Source organism: Mustela nigripes, chromosome 14 (assembly GCF_022355385.1).
Source record: "Mustela nigripes isolate SB6536 chromosome 14, MUSNIG.SB6536, whole genome shotgun sequence".
NCBI lineage: Eukaryota > Metazoa > Chordata > Mammalia > Carnivora > Mustelidae > Mustela > Mustela nigripes.
Window position 1 is genome coordinate 13241735 of NC_081570.1, and position 25618 is coordinate 13267352.

General features: G+C 47.5%; 1 long non-coding RNA gene across 1 annotated transcript; it reads right to left on the minus strand.

Annotated features, from left to right (window-relative positions):
• Nucleotides 1–1131: 1131 nt before the first annotated feature.
• On the minus strand, nt 1132–22930 carry LOC132001557 (uncharacterized). Its single transcript, XR_009399637.1, has 3 exons — nt 22706–22930; nt 20306–20434; nt 1132–1688 (listed from the first exon to the last, which is right to left on the minus strand). It is a non-coding gene; the product is annotated as an uncharacterized LOC132001557 (long non-coding RNA).
• Nucleotides 22931–25618: the final 2688 nt, after the last annotated feature.

The window sequence follows — 25618 nt, forward strand, 5'->3', positions numbered from 1 at the left end:
AAAAAGTAAAAAAAGTAAAAAAAATAAATAAAAAAGTAAAAAAAATTAGAAATATGCTCTGTATCTATCATAAAGGATTTATATACGAAATGGTAAAACCAGCCGCATAAGACAATGAATTAAAAAGAAAACTTGGGTTGGGCGAATTTTAATGGCATGGAAAGATATGAAGTGTGAAAAAAAAACAGGTCATAAAATAGTGTGCTTAATAATAGAGTCATATTTTTAAAGCATGGGAAAATACAGGAAGGATTTGGAAACAAAAACCTTAATAATGGCTACCTTTGGGATATACTATTACGGGTGTTTTTCTCCCCTTCATTTCTCATAGCTGCCTTTTCAGATGGTTTGCAACGAATGTGTGTTTTAGTTTGAACTTTTCAACGACACCAGTAATGCACGAAAAGAGACTGTAGGGAAGAAGTGAAGCAGAACGCCTGAGGCTACAGCATCACGTTTAACCCCCACCCCAGAGCCCACCCGCCCCCAGCGACGAAACTGCTGTGAGCCCTTTAATGTCCTGCCTTTGCAACCTTTTTCTTTGCATTTTGCATGGATACGTCTGTATGTTTAGAAAATTTTTTTTTCTTTTTTTTACATAATTTGTCTCATATGTACTGTACTGATACGTAACTTACTTTTTTTTACTTTCCTGGTGGCCTGGGAGAGCTTTTCTTTTCTTTTTTAAAAGATTTTATTTATTTATGTGACAGAGGTCACAAGCAGGCAGAGAGGGGGAGGGAGAGCCCGATGCGGGGCTCAATCCCGGGACCCTGAGATCATGACCTGAGCCAAAGGCAGAGGCTTTAACCCACTGAACCACCCAGGCGGCGCCCTGGGAGAGCTTTTCGTAAAGGTAGCTGCCTCAGTCCTTTTAACTGCTGTGTGGCCTCTACAGTAGGTATGGATGGACCACAGTTTGTCTACCTATCCACGACTGGTGACCTTTTACAGTGTTGGTTTACAGTGTCTGACTTCAGTGTCACGAAGATCCCAGGCCACGCTTACACGCACGCAGATTCATACGTCCTCAGTTCTTACGGGAGATTGTAAGGAGCCGAGTTTATGGTCATGCATATTTTAAATGTACTTTTATTTTAAATATATTTTAAATGTAAATGTAACCCCAAAGTACCCTCCAAAAATGAGATTTGCCTGGTGGTTTTTCCCACTTAATGGTATTCAGGCTCTCTCGTTCTCCACGTCCTTGCCAACGACACAGGACACCATCAGTCTTTTCACTTTTTTGTCTAACTTCAATGATAAGGAAGTCCCCTGCTTGACGGGGACCAAGTAACACTGTCCAAAGGGTCCACCAGGATTCTGTGCTCACCTCGAATACCCAGGAACACGGGTTTGTCCCCAGGGCCCTGGGTGGCCGCTGTCTTGAATCACTGCTATGTCTGAAGGCAAGGGAAGGAGGGTCATTGGGGCTGTAAATGAGGGGAGACGTTCCAGAAATGTGGGGACCATCTTCCATCACCAAACACGATTCCAGCACGATCCGGCTCTACCTCCGAAAGAAATGTCAAATCTGTCCACCTCTTCTGCCTCCATCATCATCGTTCGCCAACCGGCCATTCTCATCCAGTGTGTGAACCCCGAAGTTGTCAGCCATCGTCCCCCACTTCCACTCGTCCTTTCGATCCTCTGGCTTGTTCTCCACCCGAAAGCTAAAGAAGTCTTTCCTGAAAGGTAATTCAGATCCCATGACGCCCATGCTCGGAAGCCTCCTGAAGCTTCCCGCTGGCCTGGGAATCACATCCCAGCCCCTTCCCTGGCCACGGAGCCTTGCACCAACAGACCCCACCTCTTCCCGGACCCTGTTTCCTCCACTGTCCCCTTGCTCAATGCAGCCCAGGCACCCTGGCTCCCTTCAACTCTGTGCACACCACCACCAGCAACTCCATGCCTCAGGGACCTTGCCTGTGTGTTAAGGACCTTCTGGGTTCCCTCTGTTAAGGACCGACTTCTGTCTCTTTCTGCCCATGCTAGCTGCTGCTCGTCTTCCAGATCTTGGCTTAAAGGACACACAATCTGAGATGGGTCTTCTGCATCTTGTCCTGCTCCTCCATCCTTTGCCTTCATATCCTCTGTCACCAACACAACTCAGAAGCCAGCCTGTGTGTCTGGGTCAGGCCTTTCAAGTCCATCTTCCCACCAGCCTGGGAGCCCATGAAGGCAGAGACTCCTTTTTCCCTGTATCTCCAGGACCAAACACAGTGCCTGACATACACTAGCTGCTCAGCAAGGAATGAATAAGTGACTGAGTGAGTGAATGAATGAATGAATGAATGAACGGGACATCCCTGGAAAGAGGGAGGAGAGACAGCCTGGGTAGCAGGAGGAACAGGACGGAAGTCAAGAGGTACAGAACATGGCAGGTTCCAGGAAAGCCTCGGTCAGGAAGGAGCCCTGGGAGGCTGTGGGGCCCTGGAGATGACTAAGAGGAGAAGCATCCAATGTCACTTTCCCATTGTTTGCTGTCCTGTGACATAATTCTCAGCCCAGATTTCAGTACAAGCCTGTGCTGCTCTGGTGAGTGACACCTTGAGAAGGAGCTGAAGAAAAACGGGCCGCTCCTGAGTCCACGTGGCGGCGGAGAGAAGACAAGTACAGGAGGTGACTCAGATCTGCCCCTGGGGGGGCCTTAGTGATCTGGGCCAGGTGGGGACCCCACAGGTCCTCACAGTGGGAACTCCCTGACGGGAAGACTGACCAACCCCTGCATGGCTGGAGGAATCTGGGGATTCCATTGTTCTATCCGATTCACCATCTGAAACTTCAGAGGAAAAGAACATTAGAGAAAAATCAGAAAGAAACCAAGAAAGGAGGCTTACTCTTCTCGGCAGGAGAGGTGGGCGGGCAGAGGAACAAGTCTGAGCTCCGGACTCAGCAGAGTTCGGGGTTCGGGTGTTGGGTCGTCTTCAGCATCTCCACACCCTCTTATGTAAAGTGGGCACGATAGTCATCGCTGACATCCGGATGTGGGCAGGTTGCAAGAGAGAACAAAGTCTCTAAAGCACTTGGCACGACTTGCGGCGCTTTTCAGAGGGAAGGCACAAGCCCAGCTCCACCAGCAGGGACCTGGTGGGTCACAGGTGTGCAGGGCTGGCTGCCCAGACTTGGGACCTGGGACTCAGGACCTGGGCAGTCGCCTGGGACCCCACGCTTGGGACCCCAACACTTGTTAACATTCTGCTTTTTGTGCCACCAACTTGAAATTCTTTTTTTTTTTTTTTTAAAGATTTTATTTATTTATTTGGCAGAGAGAAATTACAAGTACACTGAGAGGCAGGCAGAGAGAGAGAGAGAAGGAAGCAGGCTCCCTGCCGAGCAGAGAGCCCGATGTGGGACTCGATCCCAGGACCCTGAGATCATGACCTGAGCCGAAGGCAGCGGCTTAACCCACTGAGCCACCCAGGCGCCCCACCAACTTGAAATTCTTAATTTTGGATCAAGGGACCCTGCATTTTTGTCGTGCATGGGGCTCCACCAATTAAACTATGAAGCAATCATGTGTGTGTGTGTGTGTGTGTTGTGTGAGAGAGAGAGAGAGAGAGAGAGAGAGCGCGCGCTCTCGAGCACACAATCATGAGCAGACAGGAGGACACAGGGTGCTCAGTGAAGGGATGTTCTCATCAACAGAGGGATATTAACTGATGGCAGACACCCCAACCAGGACCCACCCCATGGTCCCAAGCCAACCCCACACACCAACGAGCTGAGACTTCACCTAACAATAGCCCCTCTCGGTTCCAAACATCAACAACCAAAACAACCCCTCCTAGCCTTTGGGCTGTTACCCAAACACCCCCACACCCACAGGCCAAGGCCCAACACCCAACAGTGCCAGGTGTGGGCTCCCCGTGGATTTTCCCAAGGACTCAGCCAGCCCCAGAGGCTGTTTGATCAGCTCGTTCCCACAAGCACTGGCCCCACACCATCCTGTGCGTACCCTAAGGGATGCACTTACCACCTTGTCCCCCGCTAGACCTGATGGTAAGCCCCTTCAAGGACAGAAACTGGGCCTGATTTCCATGTCCCAAGGCTGGGTGCAATGCTTAGACCACAGAGGTGTTCAAAAAATGCTGTTTGCTAATGCATTCAGGCACTCATTCCAAACACACTTATCACCCAGTCCAGAGATGGTTACAGACAAGATGAACATAAAATAAAGGAATGCTTTCTACAGTCTGAGCAAGAATTTGGGCCTCAGTTAGATCTGGTCTTTTACGATCTTAGTGCTGCTTCCTTGACCGGGCTTCACCGACCTGCTCAGAAGAGGACAGGTGTGAGGTGGCATGGAAAGCCCCTGACAGAGTCAGAAGACCTGGGGTCTGCTCCTGCCCAGCCCAGGGCCCCTGAAGGGCCACTCCTTTCCCTGGATATCACTTCCCCTTCCGTCCAACAAACACATTGGATGGTGTTCATGCTGTTCAATATGGTAACCACTTGCTTGAAATGTGGCTCGTGGGGCTTAAGGAACTGAATTTGAAATTGTATTTATTTTTAATTAATCTGAATTTTTTAATGGATGTACAAGTAAGTCTTCAGTCATTGGCGAATTCTCAAGCACATTTGGAAAAACTTGGGGATGGGAACCTACTTTTTTTCCATTGTAAATTTGATAAAATCTTAACACAGATCAAGTATTTCTGGGGAAAATTTAGATTTTTGGACTACGATATTCTGTAAGTAGAAAACAGACTTTGAAGACTTAATAGGAAAAAGGAATGTAAAATATCTCGTTAATGTTTTTTATACTGATTACCTTCTAATGATAATATTTTAGATTTTGTAGGTTAAAATGTATTATTAAAATTAATTTCACCTGTTTCTCTTTTCTTTTCTTTTCTTTTCTTTTTGTTTATAATGTGGGCACTGCAACATTTAAAGTGACATTTGTGCCTCACATTCCACTTTTGTTGGACAACACTAAATTAGGAAATCTCTGTAGGAATTCCCTAAAGATATCCCCCCCAACCTCCTGTTTTTTAATATCCTGATATTCTACAAATCTATGTCCTTCTAGTGCTCCATAATCATTGAATTTTTGTGGGTTGACTTGTCCGACATTACCCCCCCACACACACACCCTCCTCTTGGGTGGGCACTCTGATTTTCCAATGGGAAATTACTTCTGGTAGACCCATTTTCACACCAGCTCCAGGGATAGTCAGATGACCCAGGCCTGGCCAATCAGAGAAGAGCACCCTCCCTTTGCCCACAGTGACTGGGTCAGGGATGACATACGACCCCCAGGCAGACCCGATGAGACTTCATTTGAGGGCAGGATTGGAAACGAAACTGGCTTTCTGCCTGAGATTGAGGGAGCAGGACAGAAGCCTAGATTTCACCCCTCTGAGAGAATGGCCTGCCTGACAAGGAAGCCAACACAGAGAGAAAAACCAAGAGTGCAGTCCAAGTCTTGCACCTAAAGCCAGGATCTATCCCTGGACTTCTCGGTTACATGAGGAAAAAAGTCAACTAGAATCGGAGTTCTGTCCCCTGAGTCTTGAATAACACGTGGACACATGCCCACTAACTCCAGACCAAGTCGTCAAGTTCAAAACCACTGGGCTGCCCTCAGCCTCTCGGCCTGTCTTACCGTTGGCCGCAGCCTCATTCCTCCTGGCCACTCTCTTACCATCCCCTCAGATGGAACAACTTACAGTGACAGAAGCCCGCCCCGCTTGTCCTCTGGCATTGTCCCATGCTCTTCCACTGCTCTAAACATCCTTCCACTCCCCACCCCCACCCTGCCCCCTACCTCAAAGGATCTGGCACTCTCCGCCTCTTTCAAGCCTCAACTATTCTTGTCAAAGTCACCAGTGACGTCTGTGTTGCCACATCCAAGGGTCCATTCTCTGTCCAGCTCTTACGCAATTTCTTGATAACGTTGAACACAACTGACCATTCTTGCCTTCTTGAAACCTTTCTCTTTCTCTTGGCTTCTAGAGTACCTCTTCTTCTATCTCACTGGCCACTCGCTCTCAGTCTCCTGATTCATTTATTGTCGTGTATTCCTTCAACGAGTATTCACTAAAAGCCTACTACTTGCTAAGTCCTCTGCTAGATACAGTCAACAGAACAAAACCCATTCCATGGAGTTTACCTTCTAGGCCATTCTTTATCGATTCTCCACTTCTACTCAACCTCTAAATGTTGTCATGTGCGGAGGCTCACCTGGGAGCCTCTTGACTTTTCCACCTTACCCAGTCTCAAGGCTTTAAATTCGGTCTCAAATGTCTATCCCGAGCCCTGGCTATTTCCCCTGAACTCACGGATCGAACTCCCTTTTCGATTTAACTCCTTGGATATCCACAGACTGTCTCGCGTTTCACGTGTTGAAAACAGAACTGTTTATTCCCCCTCTCTCAGCCTAAACCTGTTTCTCCACCTGCCATTCTCCGTCTCACTCAGTGGCACCACCATCCACCCAGTTGCTCAGGCCAAAAACCCAAGAGTCATCCTGATTCCTATCTTTTCTTCTTGCCCCACATCAAATCTATCAGCAGGTTCTATCAACTCTACTTCCAAAATGTACTCTGGGACTGTCCACCTTTCTCTGTTTCCTCCCCTACGATCCTCGTCAAGGCCACCGTCATTCATCCTGCGACCACTGCAATGACCCTCTAACTGGTTTCCCCACTTTCATTCATGCCCATTGTCCCATCCATTCTTCACACAGTAGCCAGAGTGATCTTTAAAAATGTAAATCAGAGCATGTCACTCCTCTCCCTAAAACCCTCCAGTAAACAGCGTGGGAGAAGAGCTTTGCAACATTTATAAAAGACAATGGCTTAGTAATTCGAATATATAAACAACGTCCACCAATCAATTAGAAAGAGACATCCTTGTGGGAAAATGACAAGGGATAGAACAGACAATTCTCAAGAGAAGAAACTCCCAAGAGCCAGTAAATAGGAAATTACACGTTTCGCCTCGCTAGTAGTAATCATGGAAATGCAAATTAAAGTGAGTTACCATTTTACACCCAAAACATTGTCAAAACCTTAAAAGGCTGACAATATCGACTGTTGGCAAGGATATAAAGAAATAGAAACCTTCGGACGCTGCTAGTGGGAATCTAAATTAGTACATGAATTTTAGAGAGCCATCTGGCAACTTCCTATAAGCTTGGAAACGTGCACAGCCTTCAACCCACTGATCTTCCATTACAGATTCAGTTGCAATCACAAAACAGGATACAGCCTAAAGGCCCATCAGTATGAGAATGGATAAGGATATGACCATATAATCCTATATAGCAGATGAAGATAAATAACTTCAATAGCTATCAAGCATTGCTGGATGAAAAAAAAAGGCAGCTGTGAAAAGAAATGTGCACGTTGCTCTCATTTGTACAAATTTAAAATTCTGAAGTTAAAGAGAAACAGGATTTCCCAGCAAAATCCTAATCCTTACCCGGGACCCCAAGGCCTTGGGATATGGCCTTTGCTCACCAGCCTCGCCCATCTCCCACCCCTCGCTAAGCTCCAGCCACACTAGCTTTCTTTCACGCATTCTGCCAGCCCTATATTTTCACAGTCACCCAAGGACTTTTCTATAAGCTCTTCCCTCTGCCTGGAACTCCTCGTCCCCTTCAGACATCCCTGTGCTCGTTGATTTGTTTTCTTATTTATTTTTTTGTCTGTCCCGGCTAGATCATAAGTTCCAGGAGAGGAGGGACTCGGCCTTTTTCTTTGGTGGCTTCTCTCTGAAGGATGGCATTTCGTAGGTGCTCAGGAAGTGCTTGTTGAATGAGTAAGTAGGACCTCTCCAGCCCATCTTTCCTGAATTCCTAACTCTGCATTTCTACAGCTTCCTGGCTTGGCTCTCTCAACCATTTTCCCACGAGGATGAATTCTTGATCTGAGATTCTTGAATGGACGTCTGGGGAATCGCAAACATCCTAAAATTGTAGGCAACATTTTGTGCTTATTGCATTTCCTGGGGGAAATTTTCTGTATTTTCATCATGTTCTTAAAGGGGTTATGCCCAAACACAAAAGAACTGTCACGGGGCACCTAGCCGGCTCCGTCAGAAGAGCATGTGACTCTTTGATCTCAGCATCATGGGATCGAGCCCTGCACTGGGTGTAGAGATTACTTAAAATAAATAATTTTTTTTTTTTTTAAGAAAGAGCAGCCACAACGCTGGGTTATAACTTGACCAGGTCCTCTGGACTGTGGGCTGCTTGAGGGCAAGTCCACCACTGTTCTCCCCAAATGCCAGCGCAGGAATTTCAGTGAGATCTGGGATGAGTAAGTGAATGAATGTATGTTTTTGGAGCCTGGGTACCAGGCTCAGATTCACTCTCTTTTTTGTTTGTTTGTCTGTTTTTTAAAGATTTTATTTATTTATTTGACAGAGAAAGAGATCACAAGTAGGCAGAGAGGCAGGCAGAGAGAGAGGGAGGCAGGCTCCTTGCTGAGCAGAGAGCCTGATGCGGGGCTCGATCCCAGGACCCCAAGACCATGATCTGAGCCAAAGGCAGAGGCTTAACCCACTGAACCACCAAGGCACCCCTTCACTCTTGGACCCCTTGGCAGCCCAAGACATCGGGAACTAGAAGAGACTGGAACAGACAGGGAACAGAACGCTGGCATCAGAGTCAAGAAGGCTGTGCACCCAGATGGGCACGACCTGGATGGGGCTGTCCTCTTGTTCATCTGGAGCCCAGCAGTGCTGATCCGTTAGGAGTTTTTGATCCAAGCCCAGCCCTGGCTGTGCCCTCCCCCTCTGGCCTGTCCCTGGGGATCAGGAGCCGGGTTGGTCCCAGGGGTGTTGCAGTTGAGATCAGTGCAATCTCCAGGCTCCGTTTCCCCATGGAAACCCCACAACAAGGCACCAAAACAGAGACCAAACCCTTCCTGGAAACTCAAGGGGCGAGGAGGGGAGCCTCCTTCACCGGTAACTTAGGAATCTAGAAATTCCAGTGGGGCCAACTGGAAGACAGGTGTGGGACACTCGTTCCATATAAAGAAATCCCAACTTCCACGACAAATCCCTGCTTCCCATGTGGCCGGAGTCTTTCTCCAAGGCCATCCAGGGGCATTTGCTTCCGTGAGAAGTTCCTGAACGAAATCCTCAGGTATCATAAGAAATATTTAATAATGCTACTGGCTAGAGTTGATCAAGCTCTCTCACATGACAGGCCTTGTGCTATGGGACCTACCTTTTCAAAAATTTTAACCTCACGATATCCCTATGAGTCCCATTTGACAGAAGAGAAAACTGAGGCAGGAGAAGCCAAACGTCTTGCCCAAGGCCCCTCAGCCTACAAGTGGCAGAGCTGAAATTCAAACTGGTCACCTGATTCCTATGACCTTAACCTCCACTCCACCTATGGAGCTCATCCTTGGCCACTGAGGACTACACCTGATTACATTCAGGCCTCACAGCAACTCTGGAAGAGGGATCATCATTACTTTCCCCCATTTTTACAGTTGAGCTGCCAGAAACTCTGAGAGACTAAGCAATGTGCCCAAGGCCACTCAGTGAGGACAGTAATGGCAGAGACCCATAGGAGTCTGACTCCAACATGCTCACTCTTAACCCCTGCCTGGAATGCTTTCCCCCTGGGGCGCTGAGCTGGTGTGGCCACTCGCACCTCCCCACCCTGCGCCACTCCAAGTCCAGAGTGTAATGAAATCACTCTCAAGGTAGAATTGCCAAGACAAAAACCAGTGGCATAAAGAGTGACTGGCAATGTATGAATGAATGAACAAATGAACTAATGAATGTTGAATGAATGAATGAATGAATGAATGAATGGATTTCTCCTGACTACGTTCTCCTCTGTCAGAAGGAGCAAGTCTTCAATTTCTACTAGGAAAGGCAGACCCAGGTGCCCACCGGACATTCTCCCCAGGGCAGGGGACACCTCTGTGGTGTGGCTCACATGGGCTCCTGGAGAATGCACCCTGTTGCCTGCACAGTAATCCCCAGCCTTCGAGCCCAGAGCACACTTGCCCATGGGTTCTCATGGATTTCTCCCCACAGTCATCGGGAGAGAGGTTCATGCTCCAATTTTACAGATTGATGAGCCCACAGCTCAGGGAGGGGATGTGAGTCGTCACAGAGGAACAGGTGACAGGGGGAGAGGTCCTTCTCCTCTGGCCTGTCCCTGGGGATCAGGATCTGATTGTAAGTAGGGTCAGGGAAAGAATCGTGGGATTGCCAGAGGTTTATCCCAGATCCAAAGGCCAAAGGTCAGGAAGAAGCCTCTGGGTCCTCACTTACAGGAAAATGAAAAAGAAACAAGCCATTCCAGGGGGCGTGTCCATAGGCCCCAGTCAGACAGCACAACCAGGCCCAGCAGACTCTCAGGTGAGGTCAGGGCAGAAACCAGGCAAACCAGGGCCACCACCCAGGGTTGGCAAAACAGGCACAACCCCAGCAAGAGGTGGCCCCAGGAACCAGGAGCAGAATCAGCAATGGGTCCCTGCCCACTGGGCCCCGGGCTCATCTCTCTTCACAGTGCACAGTGTCATCCAGGATCAAGGGCGGGGAGGGCAGAATGTTCCTCTAGCACGGGCACAGTGCAGTGTTGCTCTGTGTCCTCACGCCAGCCCAGCCAGGCTTGGCCCAGCTGGGCCCTCACTAAATAGCCGAGCACAAGAGCTCTCTCAGGCAGGCAAACAATCAAGCCCTTTCAGGCCAAAGGCGACCAGGCTGGCATTCACTGCACCTCTGTTTCTCACTGGCTCCTGCAAGTGAATCACTCGGATTAATGACCCTGGGAGCAATGAATGAGGAACGAGTTCTTGAGCAGATAGCAGTCTGGGTCTCAGGCACACCAGCACCACTGGGTCTGATGGAAATCAATGAGGTGAATGCTTCAAAGTCACAGAGCCACACAATGGTGTCACAGTTTTGTCACTGACTGTGGCCATCAGAACTACGGAAGGTTAGGTTCACAGCATCATGGATCATTCAAGAGCTACAGATTGTTCTAATCACAGAGCCACAAAAAAACAGTGTCCAAATACCATCAATCAGAAGCCTAGACTCAGCAGCTGAGGGAATCATGGACTTCCAAGACCATCATGCCATCAGGTGCAAGATCTGGCTCTTGAGAGCAGGAAAAGGCATTAGAGACCAACCTGTCTGAGGCTTGATCTGCAGGTGGGGAAACTGAGTCATCTGATTAAGGTCGCCTAGCTAGGGCAAGGACCCAGACTATGTCACTCCCCATCCTTGCTCCATTTCCAGGGAAAGTGGCCAAGAGCAGCAGCAGCCTGAGTTCCTGGACACTCCGGGACCTGCCCCTTGGGGAATGGTCTGGCCTCAGTCTGGGAGATCATGTGACACTGTCAGGGCACCTGTGGTCAAACACTTCCATTATGCCAAGATCTGAGGCTTTGTGAGCTCTAATGTCACGATGATGTATTTGGCAAGTCTGGACAGGCTTGGATTCTTTTAACCAATCGCGTGGTGCCCTGCCTAATAAGGGAGAATTGTGCACCCTCATGATTTTACCTGGGAGTATGCCTACCATTGATCACACAAGGGTGAGAGCCGGTCCTCCTGGGTTTCAGCTTGGGATACCCATTACCTCATCAGAGTCACTTCAGTTCACTGCCACACAAGGAAACTCAGTCTCACTTCCCAAGGGCTTATCATGTACTAGACTCAGCGAAGTTACTAAGAGAGACTCTGCTCACCTTCACGGCCCATGTCGTCCACCGAGTCACATATGTATGTGATTATAGGTCAAGGCAGAGTGTGATGGCATAAAACACAGAAGAGACAGAAATTAAGAACTTCATGAGAGATGGGTAGCATTTAAAGAGCCATTAGAGAGTTTTTCTTTTTATCAATTCCTGACTTTTGCTTCTGGCTGTGATAGAGTAACAAGGACCAAACTTACCTACTAACCCCAAACAACTAGAAAACGGATGAATATATAGGATGATATAGGAAAAAAACTGTTTAAAAACAGTCATGGAAGGATGTGATCCCTAAGAGAAGAGAAACAAATGAGGGGACCCCTTAATTGTCCTGGTTTTCTGCATGGAGTCATATTCAAGACTAGGGTTTCAGGAAAGGGATCCTAAGCAGGCTACAGTAATCTTGCTGATTTGAGGATGTGGAGATTGGAGTTCAGGCATCCAGCTAGAAGCTGTGCAGCAAAGTTCTAGAAAGGAGGAAGTGTGGTTCCTTTGAGAAAATGTTCTCAACCTGAACTTTAAGAAAAAGTTCTCAACCTAAAATTCTAGATTTTCAACCACAATATCCTTTAAATAATGAAGAAGAAATAAAACCTTTTCCAGAAAAACAAAATCTGAGAGAATTTGTCACCAGCAGACTTTCACTATAAGAAATAGTAAAGGGGGGCGCCTGGGTGGCTCAGTGGGTTGAGCCTCTGCCTTCAGCTCAGGTCATGGTCCCAGGGTCCTGGGATCGAGCCCCACATTGGGCTCTCCGCTCTGCGGGGAGTCTGCTTCCTCCTCTCTCTCTGCCTGCCTCTCTGCCTACTTGTGATCTCTGTCTGTCAAATAAATAAATAAAATCTTTAAAAAAAAAAAAAAAGAAATAGTAAAGGAAATTCTTCAGGTAAAAGGAAAATATTACTGGATGGAAACTCGAACCTACACAAAATATTAAGAGCTCCAGAAAGAGCTCAAGAAGAAAGAGCCCAAAAAGAGCTCCAGAAAGCTACATCTGGCCTTTTGGAGTTGTTGCTGAGTACTAGGGTGAAGCTCCATGATCCTGAGCCAAGAAAAACTAGGAAGTTGCAAGCTGAACAATTCCCAGAGCTCACCAAGGAGGGGAAGCATTTGAGTTGTGACCAGCCAGAGTGGTGAAAAGTCACTGAAAACCTAGAACAGTCAGTGAAGACTTTGTAGATGTCATGCCTTAGCTGTAAGCTGACCTATCCCTAGTGTGAGGGCTAGCCCAGACCAGTTATAGCAAAGCTTAAAAACAGGTTTCAAAGAGAGCAAGCTGATTTGTAAGTAAACTAGTTGCCTGTTATAACAAAATCCAGCACTCTTTAAAAGAAGACAACAAAATTGAAATCCTCTACTACATAACATCCATAATATTCAGCATTCAGTCAGAAATTACTAGATATGCCAAGAATCAAGAAAATGGCACCCATAGCCAGAAGAAAAATCAATCAATAGAAATGGACCCAGAAGTAACAGAGATGATGAAATTAATATATGGTGATATTAAAACTGTTATTATAATTATACTGAAATATTTAAAGAAAAATATAAGCATAATGAGGAGAGAAATGGAGACACCTGGGTGGCTCAGTTGGTTGAGCAGCTGCCTTCGGCTCAGGTCATGATCCCAGTGTCCTGGGATCGAGTCCCACATTGGGCTCCTTGTTTGGCAGGGAGCCTGCTTCTCCCTCTGCCTCTGCCTGTCACTCTGTCTGCTTGTGCTCACTCTCGCTCCTCTCTCTCTTACAAATAAATAAATAAAATCTTAAAAAAAAAAAAAAAAGAATCAAATGGAATTTCCAAAGATGAAAATATAATACCTAAAATAAAAAATTCAGGCAACTATCTCAGGTCCCCTCCCTCTTCAGGAGCTTTGTACTCTCACTAAATAAACTTTACTTTATCACTCAATAAATTTTGCTTGCTGTCCACCAAAAAATAAAAATAAAAGTAAAATAAAATATTTATTAGGTGAAGCTAACAGCAGATTAGGCACTGCAGAAGAAAAGATCATTGACCCAGAAGATATAAGAATATTATCTATCTAAACTAAAGCACAACAGGGGAAAAGACTGAGAAAAAATGAACAGAGCTTATGATCTGTGATATGACATCAAGTAGTCTATTGTGAGTAATTAAAAAGGGGGGTGGAGAGAAATGGAAAATTTGGGGGGAGAAAAGATATCTGAACATTTTCTAAATCTGCTGAAAACTATAAACCCACTGATTCAAGAACTTCAGTAAATCCCAAATACAATAAACATAAAAACCCTATAGGAAGGTACATCATAATCAAATTCCTGGAAGCCAGTAATAACAAGAACATCCTAAAATCAAAAAGAGAAAAAACCATGTTAATTACAGAGAAATAATGGTAAGAATTAAAAGACTTCTGGCACAACTGGGTACTCAGTCGGTTAAGCATCCAACTCTTGATTTCAGGTCTTAATCTCCGTGTCATGAGAGCATGCCCCATGTTGGGCTCCATGCTGATCATGAAGTCTGTTTGAGATTCTCTCTCCCTCTCCCTCTGCCCCTCTCCACACTTGTGCTCTCTCTAAATAGACAGATAGATAGATAGATAGATAGATATCTAAATAGACAGACAGACAGATAGATAGATAAGAGAGAGAGAGAGAATCTTTAAAAAAAAAAAAAAAAGACTTTCATCAGAAACTATGCAAGCCAAGAGACAATGGAACCTCTCTAAAGCACTGACAGAAAAAGTTCTCAACCAAAAATTCTAGGTTTCCAACTACAATATTCTTTAAACAATGAAGAAGAAATAAAACCTTTTTCAGAAAAACAAAATCTGAGAGAATATGTCACCAGCAGCCTTTCACTATAGGAAATAGTAAAAGAAATTCTTCAGGTGAAAGGAAAATACTACTGGATGAAAACTTGACTCTACACAAAATAATAAACACATGAATAAATACAAAGGTCTTTTTTCTCCACGTTTGTCAATTTCTTTAAGAGATTAACAAAATGTGGGGCACCTGGGCGGCTCAGTGGGTTAAGCTTCTGCCTTCAACTCGGGTCATGATCCCAGGGTCCTGAGATCGAGCCCCACATCGGGCTTTCTGCTCGGTGGAGAGCCTGTTTCCTCCTTTCCCTCTGCCTGCCTCTCTGCCTACCTGTGACCTTTGTCTGTCAAATAAATAAATAAAAATCTTTAAAAAAAAAAAAAGAGAGAGAGAGAGAGATTAACAAAATGTTAACAGTGTATGCTGGGGTTTATAATGAAAAAGCAAATGTATGTCAATAATAACACAAAAAGGACAAAATGGGGAATGGAAATGTGCTGCTGGTACAAGTTTCTTACATGATCTATTGTAGTGGAGTTGTCTTGGGTCAAGTCACCTAAGCTATTTTGGGAACACCGTTTCCCAGAATTCCTCTCCCTATATAGTTCCAAGCTAGTGTGGGTCACAAGGCATTTTGTGCAACATCTGGAAGGTGGAATGAAGCAATTGCCACTTGCTTCTTCCCCCCCCCCCCCTCAAAATGTTGGTACGGGAACAGCAGACAGAGTTCAGACACTCTATCTCTTAACTCCTGGGTCACCTTGTCATTGGGAGGTAGGAGTTGGGCCAACAGTTGCTTTACCTCCTGCTGGATTGTTCCTCAAGTTTCTCTGATCCCTAGACTAGGTGTGTTTAGGTAAAGGATGTAAAGCCCCAGTTTGTCCTATAGGTCATTCACATCACTTAAGTTGGCACCATAGAGGAAATGAGAGATGATAGGTGGGTGCTGGTTTGTTCCTGCTCTCACCCACACTTCCCCACATTAAATCCATCTCCCCTTCCCAACTGCCTTCTCTTCAGTCTGTGGTAAACCAGCACTAGACACAAAGAAAATGGCCTTTTACAGATTGTTTAGCCAGCTCCATATATTTATATAAGGTCAAATTCCTATAATAAATCCCACATTCTAGATCATTCCCAGTACCATTTTTCTGATCAGACCCTAATAAATATGTGAAGTGGCATAATATTATGCAAATATGATGTGATAAGGTAAGGTCATTTAATTAACCCTAAGCATCCACTAAAAAAAATACAACAAAGAGACAGAGCACCTGGGTGGCTTAGATAGTTAAGCATCTGCTTCGGCTCAGGTTATGATCTCAGGGTCCTAGGATTGAGCCCTGTGTCAGGCTCCCTACTCAGTTGGGGAGGGTTTGCTTCTCCCTCTGCTCATCCCACCCCCCACTCATGCTCTCTCTCTCTCTCTCTCAAATTAATAAAAACCCTTTTAAAAATAGAACAAAGAGTGAAAACAAAATGGAATAATAAAAATAATTAATCCAAAAGAAGCCAGGCAAAGGAAAAATTAAAAGAAGAGATGGGACAAATGGAGAACATGTAGCAAGATAGTAGATTTTTTAAAATAATTTATTTAATTTTATTTAGATAAGCATCTTTTTCATCATAATTTTTTATCAGATTTTTTAATTTTAATTCCAGTATAGTTAATATATAGTGTTATATCAGTCTTGGGCGAACAATATAGTGATTCAACAATTCTGGGCATTACTCAGTGCTCATCAGGACAAGTGTGCTCCTTAATCCCTATCTCTCCCATTCCCCCACCCACCTCCCCCCTGGCAACCATCAGTTTGTTCTCTATAGGTAAAAGTCTGTTTCTTTGTTTGCTTCTGTCTTTCCCCCACTTTGTATGTTTGTTTTTGTTTCTTAAATTCTACATATGTGTGAAATCATTTGGTATTAGTCTTCCTCTGACAGAATTATTTTGCTTAGCATTTTAAGACAGTTGACTTAAACTCCACTTTATTGATAATTACATTAAATGTAAACTGTCTAAACAATCCAATTTAAAGACAGAGATGGTCAGACTGGATTTTAGAAGCAAGGCTCAATTACAAGCTGCCTATGATAAATCCACTTTCAATCGATGAGATTGAAAGTATATAGTCAGAAAACACTAATGGTAAGAAAACTGGATATATTAACATCAGGCAAAATAGACTTCAGAACAAGGGATATGACCAGAGATTAAGAAGTATTAATCAAGATGGGATTGGGAGGGAGACAAACCATAAGTGACTCTTTATCTCACAAAACAAACTGAGGGTTGCTGGGGGGAGGGGGTTTGGGAGAAGGGGGTGGGATTATGGACATTGGGGAGGGTATGTGCTTTGGTGAGTGCTGTGTAAACCTGGTGATTCACAGACCTGTACCCCTGGGGATAAAAATATATGTTTATAAAAAATTAAAAAAAGAAGAAGAAGTATTAATGAGAAACAGATCAACCAGTCAAGAGGATATAGCTCCCAGATATGTATGTCCCTAGTAACACGTCTTCAAAATACATAAGGCAAAACTGGCAGTCCAGAAAGGAGAAATAGACAGACCTAGAGTTGGAAGTTTTAACACTCCCATACTTGAGAGGACATGTAGGCAGAAAGTCAAGGATATAGAAAACTTGAACAACCCTGCCGACTGACTTCCCTAATTGACATGTAGAGACCATGCCACCCAACCACCAAGCAACCATTATCAAGAGCACACCAAGATACACCAGACCCTGGCCCATAAAACAAGTCTCAATACATTTCAAAGGATTGAAATCACCACACTGATTCTGGAGGGGGGAAAAATGATAAGGGGGTGCCCAAACTTTTTTTTTTCAGCTACAAGGTAGAGAAGAGAAACTTTCCATATTATTCAGATGAGTCATCAGCTGCTGCTTACAAGTGATAGCATTGGATTACTGCTGAGTGTCTTTAAACTTAACTCCTTTTAAACTAGGCCATGAGTCAGAAGGGACGCCCAGGCCAGCAGAGCATGTTGTTGAACGTCTGGACAATCTTTCAAAGGGAGAGCGATGGTCATGGTAGCTTGAGCTGAGAAACAGGGCTTTAGATAGCTGTTTGCCTGAGCTCCAGTGATCGATTCATCTCCTGCGTTTCCTCCTGCATGTCCCACAGGCACGTCCATGTGTCCCAAACCAAGCCGACACAGATTTCCAGCCCCTCCTCTTTAGACCTCCTTCTCAAAACTGCCGCTTCTCCCGAATTACCCATCTCAGTTAACAGCACCATTGGGAAACTTGCCGATATCCCTGGTTTTGCTTTCTGAGGCTTCAGCCCTCAGTGGTCAATGGCGATCCAGAAGCAGGTGACCCTCCTTCTGATGTTTTATCAGAAGGTCGGCAGTCGCCTAAAGCTATGTCACATGCCTACAGCGCTCAACTCACTTCATCTCATCCCCCAGGCACTTTCTCCTCTTGTGTTATCCCAAGAAGGATGAGTAGAGCAAGATCAGATATTTTCCAGGAGACAGACCATATTCCTGTAACTTTCATTTCAGTATCTTTTTATGATTGTTCTATTTTATTATTGATTATTGCTAATCTCTTACTCTGCCTAATTTATAGACTAAACTTTTTCATTAGTATGTATGTCTAGGAAAAAAACACAATATGCACAGGGTTTGGTTCTATCCCAGCATCCCCTGGAGATCTTGGGACAAACTGTCTCTCACACTGATCTCTCAAATGCATTATTTCTCCCCGCCCCACCACGACTGCCAAATCCAAGGTTGCTTCTCATCCCTCACCTTGTTCTCCCACACCCTCTAACTTGCCCAAGGACTTCTGCCTTATCCAGCTCCCGTCTGAGCTCTGCCCTGCACAGGAAGGGAGGTTCAACTTTCTTGTTTTGATGTTTTAGAAATCACACAATAATACATATTTCTCCTGAGAAAATATTTAATACAGGCAATCAAACCCAAAATAAATCATTTAATAAACAGAAATAAAATACCATCGCCCAGGGATAACCACTGTTAATATTTTGGATGAACTTGGGGTGCCTGGGTAGCTCAGTGGGTTAAAGTCTCTGCCTTCAGTTTAGGTCATGATCCCAGGGTCCTGGGATCGAGCCCCGTATCAGGGTCTCTGCTTGGTGGGGAACCTGCTTCCTCCTCTCTCTCTGCCTGCCTCTCTGCCTACTTGTGATCTCTGTCTGTCAAATAAATAAATAAAATCTTTTTTTAAAAAATCTAATATATATATATATATACACTTTGGATAAACACCCTTCCAGTGCTTTTCTAAAAACTCTTCTGTATTCCTTTTTTTTAAGATTTTATTTATTTATTTGAGAGAGGGGGAGGGGAAAATACAGATGGAGAATGAGAAGGAGAAGCAGACTCCCCGCTGAGCAGAGAGCCCAATGTAGGACTCAATCCCCAGACCCCAGGATCATGACCTGAGCTGAAGGCAGACACTCAATCAACTGAGCTACCCAGGTGCCCCCACTCTTTTGTATTCTTTACAAAATAGGATTGCTCTAGACCAGTAGAGTGACTGGGCACACCCAGAACACTGCCTGTTTTTTCACTAAAGACCCTGTGTCATGGGAAAGCACTCAGTGCTGGGTCAACCCAGATAGTCATCGCCCTACAAATTTTTTTTTTGCCTCCAAGGTTAATAATATACAACTATTCTTCATTTCGAGGACTGTAGGAATATCAACATGTATAAATGTCATGATGTCTTTTAAAGGTAAAAACCCACTCCCTTCTATATATTGACGTTCTCACGGGAAGGAAGGATGCATTCCAGGAAATGCACAAGGAGAACCATCGGTTCAAGGGACAAAAGATATAAGAATTTCTCTTTATATGCATTCACTTTATCTCATGTTTAATATTTTACTATTGGGAAAGCTGGACAACCACGTGCAGAAAAGGGAAACCGGACCACTATCTCCCAGCACACACAAAGGTAAACTCAAAGTGGATTAAGGACTTGAACGTAAGACCTGAAACCATGAAACTCCTGGAAGAAAAAGCAGGCAGTGAACTCGTTCACATTGGTCCAGGTGATGATTTGGGGGATTTGACACCAAAAGCAAAGGCCATAAAAGCAAAAATAAACAAGTGGGACTACCTCAAACTAAAAAGCCTTTGCACAGCAAAGGAACCCCTCAACAAACTGTAAAGGCAGTCTCCTGAATGGGAGAAAACAGTTGCAAACCCTATGTCTGATAAAGATTTGATATCAAAATATCATACAATTCAAGGGGAGGGGGGAAGCAGAATAATCCAATTAGTGTTTCTCTTTGTGAGAAATTATATATAAATGAATTTTTATGAAATTTATTTTATATGAAATAAATTTGCAATGTCTTATAATGTACATGATGTATTTTCCCGGTAGCACAGGTACATGATTTTTTAATAAATAAATGTCCATTTAATGGGAGGGTTTTTTTCTTTATTTCAAGCATGATCCTAAAAGTTAGGGATACTGGCCTGTTAAAATATTAGCTCTTTAGTCGTCCTGGAATATTCAGCATCCTGAAGGTTCTGCTTCCCCTTCCAGCTCCATCTGCCACCTCCCGCACCCCACAGCGAGCCAGGCGAAACCCCGTGTGTCCCCTCCGGACATCCACGTTTCCCGCTCCAAGCCGATTCACAAGCTGTTCCCTCCACCCGAGTTTCTAGGCACCCCACCCCCTTCGCCTCCTGGCAGACCCGCAGGTGCCTGCGTCTCCGCACCCACATCGAGTGACAGGAATCCTTCTGGATGCACACCCCCACCCAGGCTGGGTGCCCCTCCTCCTTGTTCCCATGGCGCCTTGAGCTTACCTGCACAACACTGACCACATGACTGCAATTGCCTGTTTATGCCCGTGTGACCTCCTCAAGGCTGGGGATGGCCCTTCAGATTGGAATCCCAGGTCGCTGCCCAGCCCAGGGCCCGCCACATGCTTGTCACTTAGGGAAGGATGACAGGAAAAAAGGAACAATAGCAAGCGTGAACAGTGCCCCTTGTAACTGCCGGGAGCTGATTGAAGAACTCCATATGCATTAACGTGTTGGACAGGAAACCACCATCCCCCCTCCCCCAAAGCAGGTGCGTGGTCTGCATTCCACAGGTGGAGAAAGAGAGGCACAGGGAAGTCAAACAACTCGCGGCAGACACACCACTAGGCATTGGCAGAGCGAGGGTTGGAACCCAAACCAATCAGTGTCAGAATCCCCGCCAGCGATCACCGGGTGAACCCCTCAGTGAAAGAATGAACAAGCAGAGGGAGAAAGGAAGGACCCACCCGAATGAACAGGTACACCAAGGACTGAGGAAACCAAGGCCATTGGGAGGCCACGCCCAGCCTGCTTTGCAGACATTAACCAGCTGCTCTATTTGCAAGATGCCGTTGTGATTTTTTCCAAACGTTGGTTGGTGCTTAAGAAGTTGCGGACAGCTGGGCTCCTTCCTCCTCACTCTTTTCCTGGCGCCAGACCATCTTTCCTGTCCTCAGTATTTCCTCCGTAACGGCGGGGAGGGTGAGGGACCTCTGAACCGTAGGCTCATTGAGGGTTACAGCTGGAAAGTGCAGTCCAACTCTCCATTTTGTAGATGGAAAAACTGAGACCCAGAGCGGCAAAGCAACTTGCCCGAGGTCACATCCTCCACAGAGAGGAGAGTGGGCCTAGCTGCCTGGTTTCTATTCTGTGGCTCTTGACTAACTAACCTGCCTCAGCTCCTTGCGACTTGTGATGCAAAAGGCAAGGGCCGCTGTGAAGTCAGGTCAGCGGGGGTCCTGGGTCCTGGCAGCCAAGCCAACTGGGTGTCCTGCCAGCGCAAGACAAACAGGCTGTTTTATTCCTCTCTTCATCCCAGGAGGAGTCTGTCTACCATGATAACAGCCTTCTTATCTCAGCCAGGTCTCTGGTTTCTTATCAGACAGAGCAGGGGGCTAAGGTCTCAGGCTCTGACAAAACCAGTCTCCCTGGGACCCTGGCATGCTTCCTGATCTCCTCGTGCCTGGAAGTCTGGCCGGAGGAGGAGGGGAGGCATGTGGAGAGCCACGGGGTAGAGCTCCCGTGCCAGGAAAGGCCACCGGGAGACCAGGACCCCTACGCTTGACATTGGCTTTCCGTGATGCCAGGGGAGGGACCCCACGGTGGCCAGCCGGGGGCTGGAAGCCGGACGCCACACCTGCTCTTCGTACCTCCCCACTGCCCAGAGCACTCAGGATAGGACACGTCACCTCCACCTCACAGAAGGGGAAGCTGAGGCCCAGAGAGGAGCGTCCCTCCCTGAGGTCACACAGCACGTGGGTGACACAGCGTGTCAATGGCACAGCTGTGACTTCTGCTCTCCCTGCCTCCCAAGCCTGGGTGCTCTCCGTGGGAGGCTATAAAGGGATGACGGTGAAGGCAGACTCTGTCTCTAGTGCGTGCCTGTGTGACTCGGTCCCCACCGCACACCTGCCTGAACTCTTCCCTCAGCTGCCTCCTCCCCGTCCTGGACACCAGCCCGAGGGCTCTTCCCCATAGTCGGCGGCATGACCCCCTAGGCTGGCCCAGGGCCCTGACCTGGAAGCCACGGCAGCCCGTGCTCCGAGGGGACAGGAGCTGATGTCCCAGCCCCCAGCACTGACATGGTTGTCGACTGAACAAACAATTACGGAGAGTCATTAAATGCGGGACATGGACATCGGTATCACCAACAGCCTGCTAAAAATGCAGACTCCCGGAGGTGCCCAGGGGGCTCAGCCAAGTTAAGCCTCTGCCTTGGGCTCAGGTCATGATCTCAGGGTCCTGGGATCGAGCCCCACATCGGGCTCCCTGCTCAGCAGGGAGCCTGCTTCTCCCTGTCCCTCTGGCCCTCCGCCTGCTGGTGCTCTCTCTCAAGTAAATAAATAAATAATCTTTAAAAAAACAAACAAACAAACAAAACCAGACTCCTGACACTCAGCCAAGAGGCTGAGACACTCTAGGTACCATCAAGCACTATCACATTTGAACCTTCTAAAACCCTCCTTGGCGGCTGTGGCATCATCCCTCTTACTACAGATGAAGCGGGGTTCTGGGAGGGGATGGAACTTTCTCCGGGTTGAACAGGCAGGAAACGTGGTGGGTGGGCTTCAGATCTGGGGTTTGTCTCTCTCCAGAGCTGATGAAAGGGAGCACTGATGCTCCCAGCGGGGGCAGGAGCGGGTGAAAGCCTACGTTCACGGAGCATCCACACAAACCCCTTACCTGGGTCATCTCCTGTTATCTTCCTGACCCCCTTATGAAGTAGGGGGCTTTATATTCTCATGGTACAAGCGAGAATGCAAGGCTTAGGGACAGGTGCGAACTCTCCCAAGGCCCCCAAGCTAGGAAACGGCAGACACAGGATGGCCGGCAGCTCTGTCTGCCTGATGTCAAAGCCACAGTCGGCTCCTGGCCCAGCTACAAGAAGGCAGGGGACAAGGCCTTGGACATGGGGGTTGCTGAGTCACTGCTCAGGTTCCCTCCTGTTCAATCTCCCACCGGGGGCAGTCTGTGACCCTAGGTCATAATCCACACTTCCTTCCCCTTCCTAACCCTCAGTCTTTGGCTTAATCATTACCCAATTCCTACCGAGCTGAACAAGCAGAAACACATGCCAATCAATGGGTAACCGATGTGTGACATCGGTTTTTATCAGCGGGCAGGTGCCAAGAATCCCAGAGACGGCCTTCGTGCCGTGCCTTCCTAACTTTCTTCCTGCAGGTCCTGCTCCACCTGATCCCAGATGTGAACCCCCGCGGCGGGCTGGGGTTCGAGGGAATGGAGGTGTCCACGGACACAGGAGGGAGGGACCATTTCCGGGCCACCTCTGTCCCTCCAGCTGTGAGATCCTGGCAGATTCCTACCTCTCTGAGCCTCAGCCTCTCCATCTCTGAAATGGGGGACGCTGAGGACCCAAACTCCCAGGCTGTGAGGAGTATGAGGGCTGCATGGGAGTGACTGGGGGTCTCCACAGTTCTCTCTGCCTGCCTGAGAACACAGCCAGGGGCTGCCTGGAGGTCAGCCCGGGGCACAATCGTGGATTTTCCCCCCCAGCAGCTCTCAGGCGGGAGAGATTGTTTGCAAGAAGAGGAGGGAAGACGGGGTCAGTGTGGGTGCCCTGGGGGGAGGCGGCCAGGCAGGGGCAGGAAGTGCTGCTCGCGGGGACCACAGCATCAAGGGAACAGTAAGAACAACCCTACCCTCCTTCCGCCAAGAACACAGCTCCACGGGTGCAGGGTTGGGGGACCTTTGAGAAACAGCTTTTGGCGTGAATTTCCACATTCCTGCAGACAGCCCTGGCCATGCCCCTTCAGTGACTTCGAGGACAAAAGACACAGAAGGGGAGAGGAGTGGCCCAAAAGAAGGACAAACAGATAGATGGGCCAGTGGTGAATGGAGCACGGTTGAGCCCTCGGGACTCCCGGGCCCCCCGGGCAGGGTTCTGCGGGGTCCAGACGCCCGCGGAGCAGCTGGCAGTCGGACCCACTGAGTGGGTGCTGTTCACGCGAGCGCGTTTACACACCAGGCCGGAGAGACGGGTTCCAGACAGAGGAGGGAGGGACGGGCCCCTGCATACAGAGCTGGCCGAGCCGGGCCTGCGGGCCGGGAGCCGCGCAACCTGCTCTCACCCCACCTACCCTCTCCCAGACCTGGACGCAGGGCCAAAGGCACGCCCAGGGGACCCCAAGAAAGTCCTTATAAAGTGAAAACTTCTTGTGACTCAGCCAGGGCCCAGCAGTCCAGCTCATTCATGGCAAAGGTATTTTCTTCTCGGTTCCATTCTGCAAAGTCTCTCACCGCCCTGGGGCGAACTCACCGCTGGTAAACACTGCCTTGCGGTAAATTTCCTCTGAACTTTTTATTTCTGTTTGACCCGCCAGACCTCGGGGGAAGCTGGCAGCCTGCAAGAGGACAAAGGGCGCCGGGCTGAGTCAGAGGTCCGGGTTCAAAGCCCAGCTCCGCCCCCTTCCAGCTGCAGGTCGACGGCCAATGCAAGTCCCATCTCTGGACCTCGGTTTCTCCGTTTGTGAAATATGTCACTACGACTGGGATTCTAAAAAAAAAAAAAAAAAAATAGCCAGCACTACACAATCCTTCAACCAACAGATACACATCAAGGGCTTTCTATGTGTCAGGCACTGTGCTGGGCACAACTGAGATTGTGGTAAGGAATCAGACACACATGCACACACACACGCACACACACACACACACACAGAGGAATCACACAATTCCATAAACGAATATTAAAATGCAGCCATGATTAGCGCCAAGCTCTATGGCGCTCTAAGAGCCCGTGATGGGGGCTGGAGCCAGCCTGGGGTGGGCAGGAGCAGGACGGGGAAGACCTCCCAAGGCAGCAACAACGGAGTGGGAGATGGGAGATACGCCCCGCAGCGAGAAGCTGTGAGCGAGCCCCTTGCAGAGAAGCAGAACCCCGGCCTGTTCCGTAGGAGAAGGGCAGCGTGCCTTGAGCACGGGGCGGGGGGCGGGGGGACACTCAGACAACACAGCACTGGGCAGGGGAAGGCAGGAATCAGGACAGAGCCTGCAGCCCCCGAGGGCAGATTCTAGCTCTGACGGTCCAAGCCAGCAGCTCCCCCCGCGTCTTCAAGTGGCCTTGCAGAGAACACTATGAAATATCAACAGATCAAACTAATTTGGGGCGAAACCTGATGCCGCCTTGAATTGATTGGTGTGGACGAAAGGCCATAGGTAGGGAGAACCTTGTAGCTGAAAATACTCTTTCCCTTACTTTAATTTTTCTGTGGTTCTAAAGAACACTATCATGATTTGATTTCGTGATAGAGAACCTCCGCCCAGTGTGTAGAACAGCAGATTTCCAGTAGGAGCCCAGCTGAACTCGGCACCTGCCTTCCGCGGGACACAGCCTACAGGGGGGCCACTGGGTGGTGGCTAAGGAGGGGCGGAGGGATCCTTGGGTGGTTGCCCAAAGTAGACCACGCACTGGCGATGGTTCCCCTGATTTCATCCTGAGAGCAGAAGAAAAGTCACCTCCAGTATCCTGGCAATACTTGTCTTATAAATATGCTGCTTGGAGGAAACAGAAGGGGGTAAACTCCTTGACATTGGTCTTGGCAATGATTTTTATTTTATTTTATTTTATTTATTTGA